We start from the raw sequence: 16,782 nt of genomic DNA, 5'->3' as shown, positions 1-16,782 counted from the left end.
TGAGCACTCCAGGTAAATTACCTCCAAAAAAAAAAACAAAAAACCAGCAAGTAGTCCTTGTTTATAACCACTTTTCTTCATGAGCCATTAAAAAATGGCAGGAGCCACTGCAGTCCTCTAAACTGTTCGCAAGTGGGTAGAATTCCACTGGTCAGATGACAGCTGTCTTTCTGTTATCCTGTTATGGGTGATATTCACTGCTCAGATCTAACACTAGAACGTTCTGTCTTATAGCTAGTGCAGGGCTCCTTGGACTCAAGGATGTGGCGTACTAATGATCCACAGTAGTTTTATTCAAGCCCACAAATATTTTAATCTTCCCAGTCTTTTCATAGCACTAGTGAGGGTGAAACATGGACTTTATAATGATGCAATCAAATAACATCTCCTTTAGGTGGTTCCTGAGTTCCTCCATTTCTGAGAGTTTCGTGGGACTATTTAAAAAGGTAGGAGTCATGAAGGTAGGTCATTTGTGTCATACTTAGGCAATGAAAACACCTTTGACCTTGAGCTGAATTTCTTCCATGCCTAGGGCACCAGAGAGTCACCAGATTAGAACGTTTCTGGAACTACTTTCAACCTTGAGGTTTCAGTTTTGCCAGGATTCTTCGTCAGCATGGTCTTCTGCCCTCTTCAAAGCTTCTGCACAGGAATAATGCATAGATTGTTGAGGTGTTAAGATATTGAGCCCCAACTTGATGTCTTGGGACTATTACAGTATTATAAATTAACAGGACAAAATAGTATTCAAGTTCACAATTAGAACGAAATAAGATACTTGTAAACAATTAACAGAAAAAGGTTTACTTAGCCATATCATAGAAAAGATACTCAACAAGGACATACTAGGTATCTAGATAGACAAGGCTTCCCTTTGGTCATCAGGGCAGGTGTAGTGACTCCCAATCAAGCCCAGTTTGACACGGGTGGGTCTCCTTTATGCCTTTTGGTGACCAGGAAGCTATGTCAATGGCTTGAACCTTAGTCTCCTGAGCCAATCAAATCTAAAGGACAATTTCAGTACCCTGAAAAAACAAAAAAGGGGGCAAGTTCTTAGGAAAAGCTAGCTTAGCCTCCATGGTAGTGACCTGGTAGTTAACTTTGCTCCTTCCACTTGAGTTGGGCCCAAATTAATATCAGTACTCTAGAGGTGTTTGCTGGGTCTGGACACAACATGGCTATGGTGTCAGTCTTTTCTCTGACTCCCAAAACTTACCTGTGAAACTCTGAACATACTGTGATATAGCACAGATACAGACAGTCTTTGTCACTCAGTTCACAGAGACCCATGTGATATTGTTGTTCAGTTGTGTCCAGTGCTTCATGACCCCATGGACTTCTGTCCATGGGGTTTTCTTGGCAAAGATACCAGAGTAGTTTGCCCTTTTCTTCTCCAGTGGCAAACAGTGACTTGCCCAGGGTCACACAGCTAAGAAGTTTCTAAGACTAGATTTGAACTCAGGTCATCCTGACGCCAGGCCCAGTGTTCTATCCACTGAGCCATCTAGCTACCTCCAACATTTTTCACAGTATTAGATTATAACTATCTCTTGGTATCCAGACTATGGCTGATCCAGATTTTCTGCATCCTCTGTCTCCACTGTTAATATTACATGGTCCTATTAAGTCCATGTGGAAAGAATCCAGGAAAGGTTTGTGAGGCAGAGATTAACTTCTTGGGGATCCTGTCCCCAATTCTTATTTATTTCCAGATGCTGGATTCTCCTTTGAAGTGCATCCAATAATCATGTGCCTATTTCATTCCTAGCACTAACAAAATACTTTTTGCTCTCTTTGATTGCACCCTTGGTGTCATTCCCATAGTGAGCAGTTGGACCTGTGGTCACAAACCTCTTGTTCGTTGCTCTGAGGAATAGCTCAGCTTAAGCCTCTTCACTAAGGTCTGCCTGAACTGTGTGGGGGTGGCCTCTGCCTGGGAGATCTCTTCATCGTGGAGAACCCACACCTCAGAGGTACCCTTTACCCTTGGGGCTCCTCATTCTGAGGGGTCGGAGTTTCTTCCCAGAACCTCCATTTGAAGAGTGCAATTTCTCTATCAACCCCCTTTTCCCCTTTCAGCTTCCTTTTATATGTTGTCTTCCTGATTAGAATGTAAGCTCCTGAAGGTCAGGGAGGTCTTGCTTGGTTGTATTTGTATTCCTAGTGCTTAGTACAGTGTAGTAAGTACTTAACAAATGCTTGTTGGCTGACTGATTGCTTTGGGCTTGGTGACCCATACTTGAGTGGATTGTTCAGGGTCATGCAAGATTATTATTTTTTTTTTTTGCTTTTTGGAGGGCAGTTGAGGGTTAAGTGACTTGCCAAGGTCACCTGGCTAGTTTTTGTGTTAAGTGTCTGAGGCCAGATTTGAACTCAGGTCCTCCTGACTCCAGGGCTAGTTCTCTATTCACTGTGCCATCTAGCCACCCCAAGACTCTTTTTTTGTTGCTTCTGTATACTGTCCCTGTCTATATATTCTGTTTACCTCCCTGATTGACCAAATCAGTTCTAAATAGGTATGGACTTTTGCTGTTTACAGCCATGGGTGCAATCCTGGCAAAGTTCATGTATACTCTCCCTGATTGCTCAGGTCAGTCTTGTATAATTTATGCTTGCTTTAACAACTACACCATTGACCTTTGCTTTCTGCAACAAATTCTATGCCTACCACACAGAACTGGCACGTTTGTCTCCTGCTCCTTGGGATGCAGTGAAAAACTTTGAATGGATGTCCTCTGTACTCAGTGATACACTTGTCTAGTGCTCACAAACATTCAAGTGATGTGACTTCAGGGCCCAGTCCTCTTTTCGGCATTAAGAGAAGGGTGTCTTACTGCCTAGGAATCTCTAGCATACTCCGCATTCTCTCTGTTGGACTGTGACTTGTTCATGCATGCCTTTCCCCAGGTATCTCTGTAGGAATTTGGGACACGACTAGGGTTTTAAGCAGTTCACACCAGATAAAAACTGTGATGAACAGTAAAGTGAGGAGAACCAACGACTAAAGTAATATAAAGGAAAACAACTCTCTTTCAAAGTTGTTTACTTAAGAAATGACCAACCATCACTTCCGATGTCTCTTGACATCCTTCCTCTCTTACCAGAGAAGTGATAGACTAGAAGTGCAGAATGAGGCATACGTTTCCAGACGTGGCCAATGTATGAATTCTTTTTGCTTTATAAGGGAGGGCTTCTATTTGGGAAAGAGGAATTGTGTGTGGAGAGTTGGTAAGCAGAGATATGATGCAAAAGAAAAAAAAGGAAGAGTGTTATTGAAATATTTTAAAGCACCCAGAAGGAAGTTCAGAAGGGCACATAACAGGGCAATTTTATGTGTGTGTGTGTCTATTGTGTATATATATATATATATATATATATATATGTAGATAGATATCTATATATAAAACTTATACACATTTAAAATTGTAACTAAAGTGTAGTGTAATTCTGTTTTTTGCATATTGAAATGATTTTTGTGTTCATTAACTTTTTAATAAAGAAAAATTTTTTAAAAGATTACTGTGTGACTACCTTCCCTGGTAGGTTGTACTTTCTTTCTTTTTTTTTTTTTTTTGGAGGGCAGTTGGGGTTAAGTGACTTACCCAAGATCACATGGCTAGTTTTTGTGTTAAGTGTCCCAGGCCAGATTTGAACTCAGGTCCTCCTGACTCCAGGGCCAGTGGTCTATTCACTATGCCACCTAGCTGCCCCTTACGTTGTACTTTCTTAAGAGTTCATAGTAATGTTTAAAATCCTGTCTGTGGTGCTCTTCATCACTCCCTCATCTCCCAGCAGTCCCTGGTGTACCAGCCCTCCAATAAATAGTCAGCTACAGTGGCCACTCAACTGCTATGCAGCTGTACATTGCTCCCTAGGCTCAAATAGTCATGCTTCTAGTGTTAGCAACTTAGATTAAAAACAAAATCTCCAGATCTTGGACAAGCTTCTCTTGGGGAACATCTGCCTAATAACTTTTGTATGGATTATGTTCTTCCACTATCCACAAGTCTCTGGGAACATCTATCTGAATTTGGATTATTTTTTCTCCTTTTTTTTTTCTCCTACTGTTCAACTTTTACCAAATAAGAGGTTTTTTCATAGCCAACAAATAATCAACACAGTGAAACCTTGTAGCTTTTGCAATTCTGTAAAGATACAGTCTAATATAAAATATATAAAATTCTGAGGAAAAGTCAGATTATCTTTTACAAAGAAATCGTTACTTCAAAGGTATATTAAAAATATATATCAGCATACTCCATTTAATCCTCCCCCTCTTCCCCCCCCCATCCTCATACCACTAAAGTTTCTGAGAAGGGGCTCAAATTCATAGTTTAGCTTAGTTTCTGTAGAGCACAGTCCCTAATTCCAAATCCAAAATCCCCCTCAGGCTTGAATCACTAATCACTTTGGCCTTTTTAAGCTTAGGTCTTTTCCAAGATCTCACTTTGAGTGAGGTGACACCCATTCAGTGAATAGGCATCTTTAAGAAGTGAGTCAAGGGATGGCCCCTTTAATAATTTTTAAAAAATCAAGCTTCTTTGCCGGATTTGTAATATGTAATATGTAAGATATGTAATATCCTACTTGGAATTTTGGCTCAACAGTCACCATGGCTTAAATTCCTGGGTCCTGAGAAGATTATCACCTGTACCTGAAACAGAAAGAAAAATGACACATAACAAAAACCAAATCCTAGGCCTATTTCTTGGAACCAGTGGGTAAAAGGGAGATCAGGGAAAGGAAAACCTTTCCTCACTGGTGCCCTCACTATGAATGAACTGGAATCTTCACCTTCTGGACAAAGCAGGAAAGAGAACACTCAGGAAAAAGAGACTGTTCCAATCTGGCAATTTTAAAAGATGGTTCAACATGTTGTGGCTATGTAGCCAATCAAAGGAGTGATAGGGTGCAGAGAAGGAGAGTACATCCATTTATAGGCAATCTGGATATGTACAGGGAAAGCCCCCTTACACTTAGATTTAGTTCAGTGCTTCAATCTGTCAAAAAATTTTGGGTCCTGATTCTTTCATCCAATGTGTTATCTATCCCTTACAGCATTAGCAAATTTGATAAGCCTGCCATTCATGCCTTGATCTAAGTCATGAAAATATTAAACAGCACAGAGCCAAACATACAACCTTGAGATATTCTGCTGGAGACCTACTGTGTTCACAGTGAACCATTAAGAGTCTGTCCAATGAATTCTGAATATCTTTGTTATCAAGTCCACATGCTCCATCTTCAGAAGAATAGTGTGAGATGGGCCACTGGACCCAGATGGCTCTGCAGGAGAAAGTGAGGCTGATGACATTGCACAGCCCTCCCTCACTCAAATCCAGTTCATTTGCAAGTCATGGCATCATCTCCCTGATGTTATGGTCTTCTTCTGAAAGACAAACCACAACCTGTGAGTAGTCGGCTGCCCAGATGAGGACCTCCTCTCCTCTCCTCCCCTCTCCATCATGCCCTTACCTGAGGGTGGTAAAGGAAAGTACATTTTAATGACCAAACCTGACCAAGTTACCTTGGGGTTTACTGGATAGATTTTTTTTTTCTCAAAGGCCATGCTTAAACTCAATTCACTCTGGATCTCATTGATAGGTCCCTACCCAAGTACCACCTAATGCTTATTTTTTGGGCTCTCCTCTCTCAGAGTGAATGTAAATAGCAGTTGTTTCTCTTTTTGCCAGAAATCCTGAGCGTCTCCCCTCGAAGTTTGATTTTTTTCAAATTATTATTAAAGGAGCCATCCCTTGACCCACTTTTTAAAGAGGCCTATTAACTGAATGGGTGTCACCTCATTGAAAGTGAAATCTTTAAAAGACTAGTTTAAAAAGGCCAAGGTCTCCCACTGCATCCTGGGCCATCTCCAGTCTTCCTAATCTATATCTGGCTACTGGATCCAGGTGACTCTGCAGGAGAAAATGAGGCTGGAGACTTTACATAGCCCTCACTCACTCAAATCCAATTCAGTTGCAAGACGTCATGTCCCTGATGTCATGGTCCTATTTTGAGAACAAAGGACAAACAATACAAGTGTGAGACACTTTATCAAGTACTTTACAAGAAATCTAAAGAAACTATGGCTATAGCAGAGGTTTTTAACTTGGAGTCCATGGGTCCCCAAGTAGTCCATTGTAATGTTAATGGAATAGAAAGATCTTCCCCACCCATTAATAGGCCTATGTGACCTGCTTTGAGCTCTGGCCCAGCTCACAGCTAGGATACAGCCTGAGTCACATGGAGCCCATTGTGGGAAGAGCTTGCCCAATGGAATAACTAAAATAGAGCAGGAGAGGCGGAGCAAAGTGGAGGGAGGAACTTGCCTAGAGGAACTTGTTTGTGGGGAGGCCCGACAGAAAAAAATGTTTAAAATGTCAGTACTCGCTGAATTAGTGATGAGTACCTTACTAATTCTTACTTCCTGGTACTCTAATAGTGATATTCAAATAACTATTTTGCCTTTGCCTTTGAGGAAGAGAGTTTATTATATTTTGTGAATCTACCCAGGAAATACGTGTGCATATGCTTAGCAACTGCTATGGGTATCACATTGTTATTACATCCAAGGATAGATTTCAGGAGCTCCATGCACTTGATTGGGAAAAAAAATTACATCTTTATTTTCACTAATCTCTAAATGAAATTTAGCATTTCCTTCAATTATAAATCTAAAAAAATATTTTTTTTTGCTTTTTGGAGGGGGGAAGGTAGAGCAATTGGGGTTAAGTGACTTGTCCAAGGTTGCACGGGTAGTTTATATGTGTGTGTGTGTGTTAAGTGTCTGGGCTGACTTCTATAGAATTTTATTCCATGGAATCCTGCCTATCTTTCTTCTGAACCCTTTGATATCTGCTTTCTCAAAATCAGGAGTTCATGTCAGACTGTCCAGAGATCCTCTCCTTTATCACAAATTCTGGGAGAAAGAATGAAATTCAGGGGACCCATCATTTCCACCTCAACAACTGATTCCTCCTTATTAATGACAATCAGAGATCCAGAATATAATTTCCCCTGGATGGTTCCTCTGCCTAAGAAGTGACCAGATGCTCTGTTCTTGGCAGAGAGATCTAGCAGGTATCTGGATAACTGAAACCCTCCCATCACTACTTAAAATAGCATGCTTCTTTGCTAGGCTTTTGATCTGTTTCCCAGATTACTTATCTGTTTTCTCTTTCTGTCCAGTTGGTCTGTACCAATAACAAAATCCAGCTCCTCTAGACACTCATTTAAATGCTCTCCAACATGCTTCTCTCCTCTGGTCCCTAGATTTTCTTAAAAGAGTATTTTTTTTTTTTAAATAAAGAGTGCTTTAAAATGTACTAAGACTTTTTTGGGATACCCTGTATGGATGCTATCCCCACCTTTTTTTTTTTAAGGAACAATGTCATTCATATTTTAGATCATTTTATTATTTATTTTTTTTGGTTCTGTATTTGACAAACACCATTAAATATAAGAATTTCCACATACACAGGACAGAAAAAAATTGTCCACAATACTATGAATCTCTGTTATATGCAGATTTCTTATTTTGTGTGTTTACTTAGTATTTTATTTTCCCCCAGTTACATGTAAAAACAAATTTTAACATTTGTTTTTTAAACTTTTGAGTTCCAAATTCTCCCTCCCTCCCTCTCCACCCTACCTCATTGAGAAGGCAAGCAATTCGATATCTCCGTAATGTTGTTGTGAAAGAAAAAAATAGACAAAAAACCCTTAGGAAATAAATTTTTTTAAAGTATGCTTCAATCTGTATTCAGACATCATTAGTTCTTTCTGTGGGAATGGATAGCATTTTTCATTATAAGTCCTTCTGAGTTGTTTTGGATCATTATATTGTGACAACAGCTAAGTCATTCATGACTGATCATCTTACAGTATTGCTGTTATTTTGTACACAGTACATTTCACTTTGCATCAGCCCATGCAAGTCTTTTCAGGTTTTTCTGAGAGCATTCTGCTCGTCATTTCTTATAGTACAATAGTATTATATCATAATCACATACCACAATTTATTCAGCCATTCCCAATTGATGGGTATCCCCTTCTAATTCTTTGTCCCCAGCAAAAGCTGCTATAAATATTTTTGTACATATAGGTCCTTTTCCTTTTTGTTTTTTCTCTCTTTTGGGATACAGACTTAGAAGTGATATGTTTAGGTCAAAAGGTATGCATGGTTTTATTGCCCTTGGGCATACAGATTGCTCTACACAATGGTTGAATCAGTTCACAATTTTGTCAACAATGCATTAATGTCGAATTTTTCCTTCATCCCCTCCAACATTTGTCATTTATCCTTTCTGTCCTATTAGATAATCTAATAAGTATGAGGCAATACCTCAGAATTGTTTTAGTTTGCATTTTTCCAATCAATAGTGAGTTAGAATATTTTTTCATAGCTAGGTTTGATGATTTCATCTGAAAATTGATTATATATTTTGATCATTTATGAATTGGGGAATGAGTTATTTTTATAAATTTGATTCAATTCTCTATATGTATAAGAAATGGGTCCTTTATCAGACACTTGCTTCAAAATTTTTTTCACAATTATTATTGCTAACTATTTCCCTCCATCCTATTCCTCACACCCCTGTTTATTCTATTCTCTTTCTCTCCTTTCATCCTGTCCCTCCTCAAAAGTGTTTTGCTTCTGACTACCTCCTCCCCCAATTACCCCCTCTCTTCTATCACCATCCCCTTCCCCTATTGCTTTCCTTGTATGGTAAAATAGATTTCTATACCCAATTGTGTGTGTATGTTATTCTCTTTTTGAGCCAGTTCTAATGAGAGTAAGATTTACTCACTGCCCCCTTACTTCCCCCTCTTTACCTCCACTGTAAAAGCTTCTTCTTGCCTCTTTCATGTGAAATAATTTTCCCTATTCTACCTCTCCCTTTCTCTTTCTCCCAGTACATTCTTCTCTCACCCCTTAATTTTGTTTTTTAGATATCATCCCTTAATGTTGAACTTAAACCTGTGCCCTTTGTTTATATATACTTTTTCTAGCTACCCTAATAATGAGGAAGGTTTTATGAGTTACAAACATCATCTTCCCATGTAGGAATGTAAACAGTTTAACCTTGTTAAGTCCCTTATGATTTCCCTTTCCTGTTTACCTTTTTATGCTTCTCTTGAGTCTTGTATTTGAAAGCCAGATTTTCTATTCAGCTCTGGTCTTTTCATCAAGAATGCTTGAAAGTCCTCCATCTCACTGAATATTCATTTTTTCCCTTGAATGACTATACTCAGCTTTGCTGGGTAGGTGATTTTTGCTTGTAATCCTAGCTCCTTTGTCCTTTGGAATATCATATTCCAAGTCCTCCAATCCTTTAATGTAGAAACTGCTAAATCTTGGGTTATCTTGAGGCTCCATAATACTTGTTTCTTTGATTGTTGATATAGTTTCTTTCTGGCTACTTGCAATATTTTCTTCTTTACCTGGAAACTCTGGAATTTGGCTATAATATTCCTAGGAGTTTTCCTTTGGGGATCTCTATCAAGAGGTGATCAGTGGATTCTTTCGATTTCTTTTTTACCCTCTGGTTCTAGAATATCATTGTAGTTTTCCTTCATAATTTCTTGAAAGATTGTATCTAGGATCTTTTTTTGATCATGACTTTAAGGTAATACAATTATATTAAAATCATCCTTCCAGGACCTATTTTCCAGGTCAATTGTTTTTCCAATGAAATATGTCACATTGTTCTATTTTTTTCAGCCTTTTGGTTTCACTTTATTGCTTCTTGATTTCTCATAAAGTCATTAGCTTCCATTTGTTTCATTCTAATTTTTAAGGAATTACTTTTTTCAGTGAGTTTTTGGACCTCCTTTTCCATTTGGCCAATTTTTTAAAAGGCATTCTTCTCCTCGTTGGCTTTTTGGGCTTCTTTTGCCTCTTTTGCCATTTGGCCTAGTCTATTTAATGTTATTTTCTTCAGCATTTTTTTGTGTCTCCTTTACCTACCAAAATCTTTTTTCTCATGATTTTCTTGCATTATTCTCATTTCTCTTCCCAATTTTTCCTCTACCTCTCTTACTTGGTCTTCAAAATACTTTTTCAGCTCTTCCATGGCCTGAGACCAATTCATATTTTTCTTGGAGGCTTTGGATGTAAGGAGCTTTGACTTTGCTATCTTCTTCTGAGTGTGTATTTAGATCTTCCTTGTCACCATAATAACTTTCAATAGTTAGACTTTTTTTCCATTGTTTGTTCATTTCCCCAGCCTATTACTTTACTTTTAACTATTTGTTAAAGTAGGGCTGTGCTTCCAGGGTAGAGGGCGCACTGTCCCAAGCTTCAGGGTTTTGTGTATCTGTTTTTAGAGATACTTCTAGGGAAATGTAAATTTTCATTTCTTCCAAGGTGTTATGATCTAAGGAGAGGTGTTTACTACTCTCCTGGCCTGTGCTCTGCCCTGTGAGTGACCACAAGCACTCTTCTGCCCTGGAACTGTAAGGAGGGTCCCCCTTCCACTGGGACTGCAGGCTCTGGTGTGCTAGTGCCCCTCCTCACCCTGGGACTGCCCCCCAGGACTGTTACCCAGATACAAGTAGGGGCAAAGCAACAGAGTCCTGCCTCAGTGCTAGCAAAGAGACCCTCGTAATCTCCTTCTGACCAGTTGTTTGACCCCCTTACTATATGTGGGCTAACAGTTCTGGAAGCAGCCACTGCCACTGCTGATTCAGTCACTCCCATGGCCTCCTCCTTATTTCTTGGGGCTGGGGCTCTGCTGGCACCACCTGCATTGTACTGCATTCCCCTCTCAGGTGCAACAGATCCTTCCTGCTGACCTTCTAAGTTGTCTCTGGTGTCTGTGGGCTGAGATCTGTAACTGCTGGTGATTCAGTCCCCTGAGGCCTGCCTGGCTTTGCTGGGGTCAGTCTGCACTGGCCTGGTCTGAACTGGACTGTGCTTCTCCCTCACCCTGAACAAACCTTTCCTGCCAACCTTCCAAGTTTTCTTGGACTGGAAATTTGTTTCACCCCATCTTTTTGTGGGTTCTGCTGCTCTAGAATTTCTAGAATTTGAAAGAGTTTGGGGAAAGCTCAGGTAAGTCCCTGCCCTTTACTCTTCCTGCTTGGCTCAATAGTCCCAGCTTTCATTTTTTTAAAGGAATATAATTCAATATATTAGTTTCAAAGCTATTCTGATCGTCTATCTATTCCTACTTCTGAGCTTCCTTTTGTTTTCTTTTCTACATCTCTTTAAAATGCTACAATTATTTTATTTTCTTCCTCTTCCTTTTTTTTGGCATCTTTTTGCTCCTTCTTTCTCCTCCCTCTCTCCAAGTTTTTTTTAAGCCTCCTTTATAACAATTAAGTAGAGTCAAGCAAAATACTATCCCAGATGACATCGGTGCAATTGAAATGTGAAGGGAAACAATTTAACAGGAAAAATCTTTGTAACATTTTCCTGATAAAGGTCTGATATCCAATACATATAAGAAATTGATGCAAAGAACAAGAGCCATTACTTAAAAGAAGTGGTCAAAGGATACAAACAGGTACTTCTCAAAGAAAGCCAGTTTGCCAAAAACCATTTTAAAAAGTTCCAAATGACTAACAATAATGTTGAGGTTCAGAGTTGTGAGAGCTGGTTCAGATTTTTGAAAGAATTCAATCAGACCTTCTCTTTAGCCAAAGGGAACTTTATTAATATAAAAGCATGCGGGCCTGAGACTTAGCAAGGAGCTAAATAAATGCAACGATATAGTACAAGGACCAGACTTATATACCCAGAAAGTTACACAGCCTGTAGGATGATGACATAATTTTAGGGTTTCTGTGGGATTTGGAGATTTAGGCACAGGATGAGGAAGATGGATGACACAAGATAAAGGAGACAGGGGAAATTTTATGACCCAGGATGGGGGGGGGGGGGGTGACAAGGAAGTTTATGGTCCAGGACAAGGGGAAAGTTTACTTTAGGACACTCTCGGGTTCAGGAGAGCCTCTCAAGGTAATGAAAAAGCTACCCTTAATATTATTTTAACCCTTAGGGCACCTCTGTATCCACATCAATAGGAGAATGCAAATTCAAATACATGCCACACAGTATGGACATGTAAGAAAGTCTACCTTGCCTTAGGAGATGGACTCTGGATTTACTTGACCTCAAAGAGAGAAGGCTTAAACTTGCAAAAACTTCAGAAAGGGACAGAAGAATGCTATGACTTATTTTTGATCCACAGAATGTGTCAGTTTTACATGAGATTGTTTTTTGTTAGTTATAAATTTATAGTTTTATACATTTTTAGATTTTTATATATACATTATACATATACATTTATATATACAATTTCAGACACTATTGTATAGAAGTGCTTTTGATTTTGGAGTGATATTTAGTGTGGTTCATTTGTAGTATTGGACATTATATCCTCCTGATTAGGTAGCTGAGAATGATTAATGAATTAGGACAATTATATAAAAAAAAATTTGTCTGGAGACCAACTGGGTTTCCTTGGGTTAAAGCCTATCTTAAATATTTATAGGAGTATATTCTAGTTTGTCAAATAGTCTATTTCTCTTTGAGGAGATGGAAATTTGTGAATGTGTTTGAGCCCCTGGCTATTGTCTTTCTACATAAAGAAAAATAATGCAGTAATGAATGGAAGTGTGAAAAATGTGCTTCCTCTAGAAAAAACAACACTCGTTGAAGCTAGGAAAGCTCTTATTTTATTTTACATTCTTGTGAATGGGTAACTCCACCTAAGGGAGCACACTTGCTCAGACAAGTGCAAGGCTATTCATACCCTTTACCTGATTTGAATTTCCTCTCCTGTAACCCATTGGCTGGATGCAACTTCCTGAACAGCCTATTCCATGGTTTTCACCTAAATGTGTTCTCTCTCCCTTGTAATTCATAACATGTGTATTTAAATTGGCTTGTTCTACCCTGGGGGTGTGTGGGTTAATATTAAATAGCTTGTTAAGCATGCATACTAGCTTCTGACCTTTTAATTGATTAGAAGCCTGGTCCTGCTAGGTCACAGCTCTGGTACTTCTAATTTATATCCTGTTATCTTTCCTGCAAAGCTGGGAGTATATGTAGGTGTCACCCTTGTGTAAACAGAACACCTTCTTCTGTTTCTCACAGAAATGATACTGTTTGTGGTGCTGGAAATCCCAAAATGTCAGAGTACAGGGTGGCATTGCCTGGAATGAATGCAGGCATTCAAACCTCCTTCCATTCAAGAGGCAAAGATTATTGTAAGGACAAAGGGGGCAAACTGTTTTCGATGAAAAATCTCATCCAAAATTTAATCAAGAACAGGGAGATCTCTTAGGATAGGAACAGGAATTTATTTTCTTCCCTGGGTGAAGAGGGCAGTCTTCCCCATGACCAATCATGAGGAAGAGGCACTTTACAAAAGGCAGAACAAGAGTTTATACCCTCATGGGGTCCCTTCTCCCATTGGTTGGGGGGGGTGGGGGGACTCAAGTCTCCGAGTAAAAATCTTCCCCAATGGTAAATAACAGAGGAGTCCACCAAGGAGGCTGATTGACAGCAAGGGAAATCTGAAAGCCTCCTTCAAGGGCTTGCTGCTGATTAACAGCAGAAGGAGTGGGGGGAAAGGAGAGGGAAGTTCTGAGAAGTTTTCACTTCCCCCACACACACTAGGGAACCTGCAAACTAATGAGGATGATGCTGATATACAAAAGGGACAATCAAAAGATCATCAGGTAGGCTAATTAAGTGATCTGGGTGGGATTAAGGAGTGGTCAGTATATGCCAGTAGTCTGGGGTGGGCCAGGTGTCTTGGGTGGAGGCTATTTGCATGAACAGTGTTAATAGAATGTTTGAGAGTAAAAGGTTTGGAAACTTTTGGAAAGTTGTTGGGTAAAGTATTCTCTCTCTCTATTCTCTCCTACTCCCTCTCTATTTTCTCTCTCACTCTTTCTCTACGTTCCAACTCTGGACAAGTTTTGAATGTGGAAAGAAAGACAAGAAAAAAAAGGGAAATCTTTTCCCCACTTAACCATTTCCTGTCTCACCTAACAGAGAAAAAGGTTTTGTGTACCAGAACACAACCAAAAGGTAATTGAATTCATTCTGTTCTGATTTTTAATCGAAACGTGTCAAGCCTAATTTGATGCTTAAGATAAGTCAGAATTTATTATACTATTTGACACAAAGGCAAATTGGGAAAAACATAGATCTAAAAAAAGACACCTCAGAAATGAAATTTTGAGCTCCCCAGTATGGGGGAGAAGGGATTAAGTGCTGATGGATCTTTCCAGGGTCCCACTCATCTTAATTGGCAGGTTCAAAGCTCTCAATTTCAAAGAAGTTTTTAAGGAGGGGACATCGAAGTGAAGTTTACTTGAGTAAAAGTTAAAAAAAAAAAAAAGGAAGGGAACCTTTTAAGATTCTCCTCCTTGTAGTCCTGGCTCTGATTGAGCTAGGGCTGCAGTGAAAAGTTAGAACAACTAAAAACATTTTAGCAAATTCTGTTAACCCCTCTCTTCCAGACCAGATTAAGGAAAGAGAGTGCTGAACAATGGTAGGAATTTGAGTTACCCTCTCCCACCTGGCAAAAGAAGGGGCGGGGGAGGCATAGAAGCTGTATTAAGTGCCCCACTGGCAACAGCCCTGGCCACCTGTAGCAGCAAGCACCCCAGCGTCTGCAGGGTGGCTGCTCACACAGGTTCTTAGATCTGCTTTGATAAAGGAAAGCAACTCAAAATGGAAAAAAGGAAAAAAGGAAAGCAACTCAAAGAAAAAAAACAAGCTTACTTTAATCAGTCAAACATATGTATTGTTTACCTCTTTCAGGGGAAAAAGGTCAGCACCCTGTTTCAAAGTATACAGGCAGAATAATCAAGACAGAAACAGATCAAGTAGACAGCTTTCCAAACTGTCCAACCATTACATCCATACCAAATCAACATCTGGGTTTCAACATCTGGGTTTTTCAAAGCCGGGGGGCTCTGGACAACGGCTTCCCAGAATCCATATCAAATCACAGAACACTTCTCAAAGTGAGCCCCAAAACAAAGCTACACATCAGGGCTTATATAGCCTTCTCCTGGCTCAGAGAATGTAACAACCTTATTGGCTCACTGGCCAATCAAGAACTATCTACTGAAAAACAAGCCTCCTACCCCAGGCTCCAGGTGCACTTTAGCCTAGGGGCAGGGAAGATCTTCAAATTTACATTCCCATTACAGCACCCTGAAGCCCACCCCTCTAGGCAAGCAGATGACTCTCTCCTCTCAAAAACCCCTGTAATGGCAAGCAAAATGGTACTTAGCTCCTTGTTATTCAAGTGTCTTGAAACTTCACCTGTGGGGGTGGCCAGGTAGCACAGCAAATAAGAGCACCGGCTCCAGTGTTGAGAAGACCTGGAGATCAAATCCCGGGCTCAGACACTCAGCACCACACCCAGAAATAACTAGCCGTGTAACCTTGAGCAAGTTACTTAACCCCAATTGCTCAGGGGCGGCCAGCTGGCTCAGCGAGTAAGAGCACTGGTTCCAGTGTTGGGACGACCTGGAGATCGAATCCCGGGCTCAGACACTCAGCACAACACCCAGAAATAACTGGCCATGTAACCTTGAGCAAGTTACTTAACCCCAATTGCTTAAAAAAAAAAAAAAAAGAAACTTCACCTGTGATTATATCTAGTCCTTGTTAGAAACAGAATCTGTGAAGCCCACAGTGGGAGGAACTTGCCAAAGACCAGAATAGGAAGGACGTAAGAGGAAGGGGTGGAGCAGGAAGGAGCTGATGATATAAAAACTCAAGCACCGTTGGGACTGAGCAGAACTGGGAGGAAGGATGTCTGTGGTGTTGTCATTCTGTCTGTCTGTGTTGATGTTACTTTGTCAGACTGTCTGCTGACAGAGGATGTTGCTGCTGTTACAGAAGCCCTGGGAACTTACTGCTGGTTCAGAAGCCCTGAAAGAGGACTTTACTGTTGTCTGTTTTTAGAAGTCCTGAAGGAGGGTTTTACTGATGTTTTCAGAGGTCCCAGAACTTTATTGATGATTTCTGTTAATTTTTGAGATAGAGGCCCTGTCTGTTGGTCTGTGTTGATTTCACAGGCAGAAAGTAAATTGATAATAGTGCCAGCAATGTGTGTGGATATTGTAACTCTTCTAAGCTTGATATGGGGAGCTGGACCAGGAGCTGGGAGCTACCTACCAGGTGAATCCAGGTGACATTTGGGTGAATTCAGGCAAAAGCTGGGAGCATGGAAGAGGAACCATGGAGTTTGGGAGTAAGCCTTGAGTCAAGATGAAAGGACCTTTCCTTGAGTACTTAGTTCTGACTGACAAGAGCAGGATTTACTGTGACCTAGGGGTGGGAGACCTCTGTACTTTGTATTCTGTACCTCTTAAGGATGATTGCTCCTTAAGGATGATTGAATTAAGGATGATTGGAAGCCAGTCTCCAATCAAGATGAAAGAAGACTTTAGATGGGTACTTTATATTGATTGATTCAGATTGTGCCTTACTGAATGATATCTTTTGTTTAAGATGATGTGATCACTTTAGTAATGAGTTGTTGTGTTATATTGTTGTGAATGTTGTATTTTGGTTTCTGTGAATGTTTTGCTTTAGTTTACTGTTGAATAAATAGAGAGTTTACTATATTATGTGATCAGAACCTAAAAGTTATTCACAGTAGCAGTCCCCAGGAGAGCTGTTTGTGCTTGGCTTTACACCCCGGAGTCCACAACTAGGCTCTCCAACTGTGGGGAGAGGAGACAAGAGGATGCACCAGGGCAGTATGAGGTCAGAAGTCAACCACCCCCTGTACTTGG

This window comes from Petaurus breviceps, unplaced genomic scaffold (assembly GCF_028583685.1).
Source record: "Petaurus breviceps papuanus isolate PSGF00001 unplaced genomic scaffold, PetGlider_PUasm1.0 673, whole genome shotgun sequence".
In the NCBI taxonomy this organism is placed as follows: domain Eukaryota; kingdom Metazoa; phylum Chordata; class Mammalia; order Diprotodontia; family Petauridae; genus Petaurus; species Petaurus breviceps.
This window is presented reverse-complemented; position numbering follows the sequence as displayed.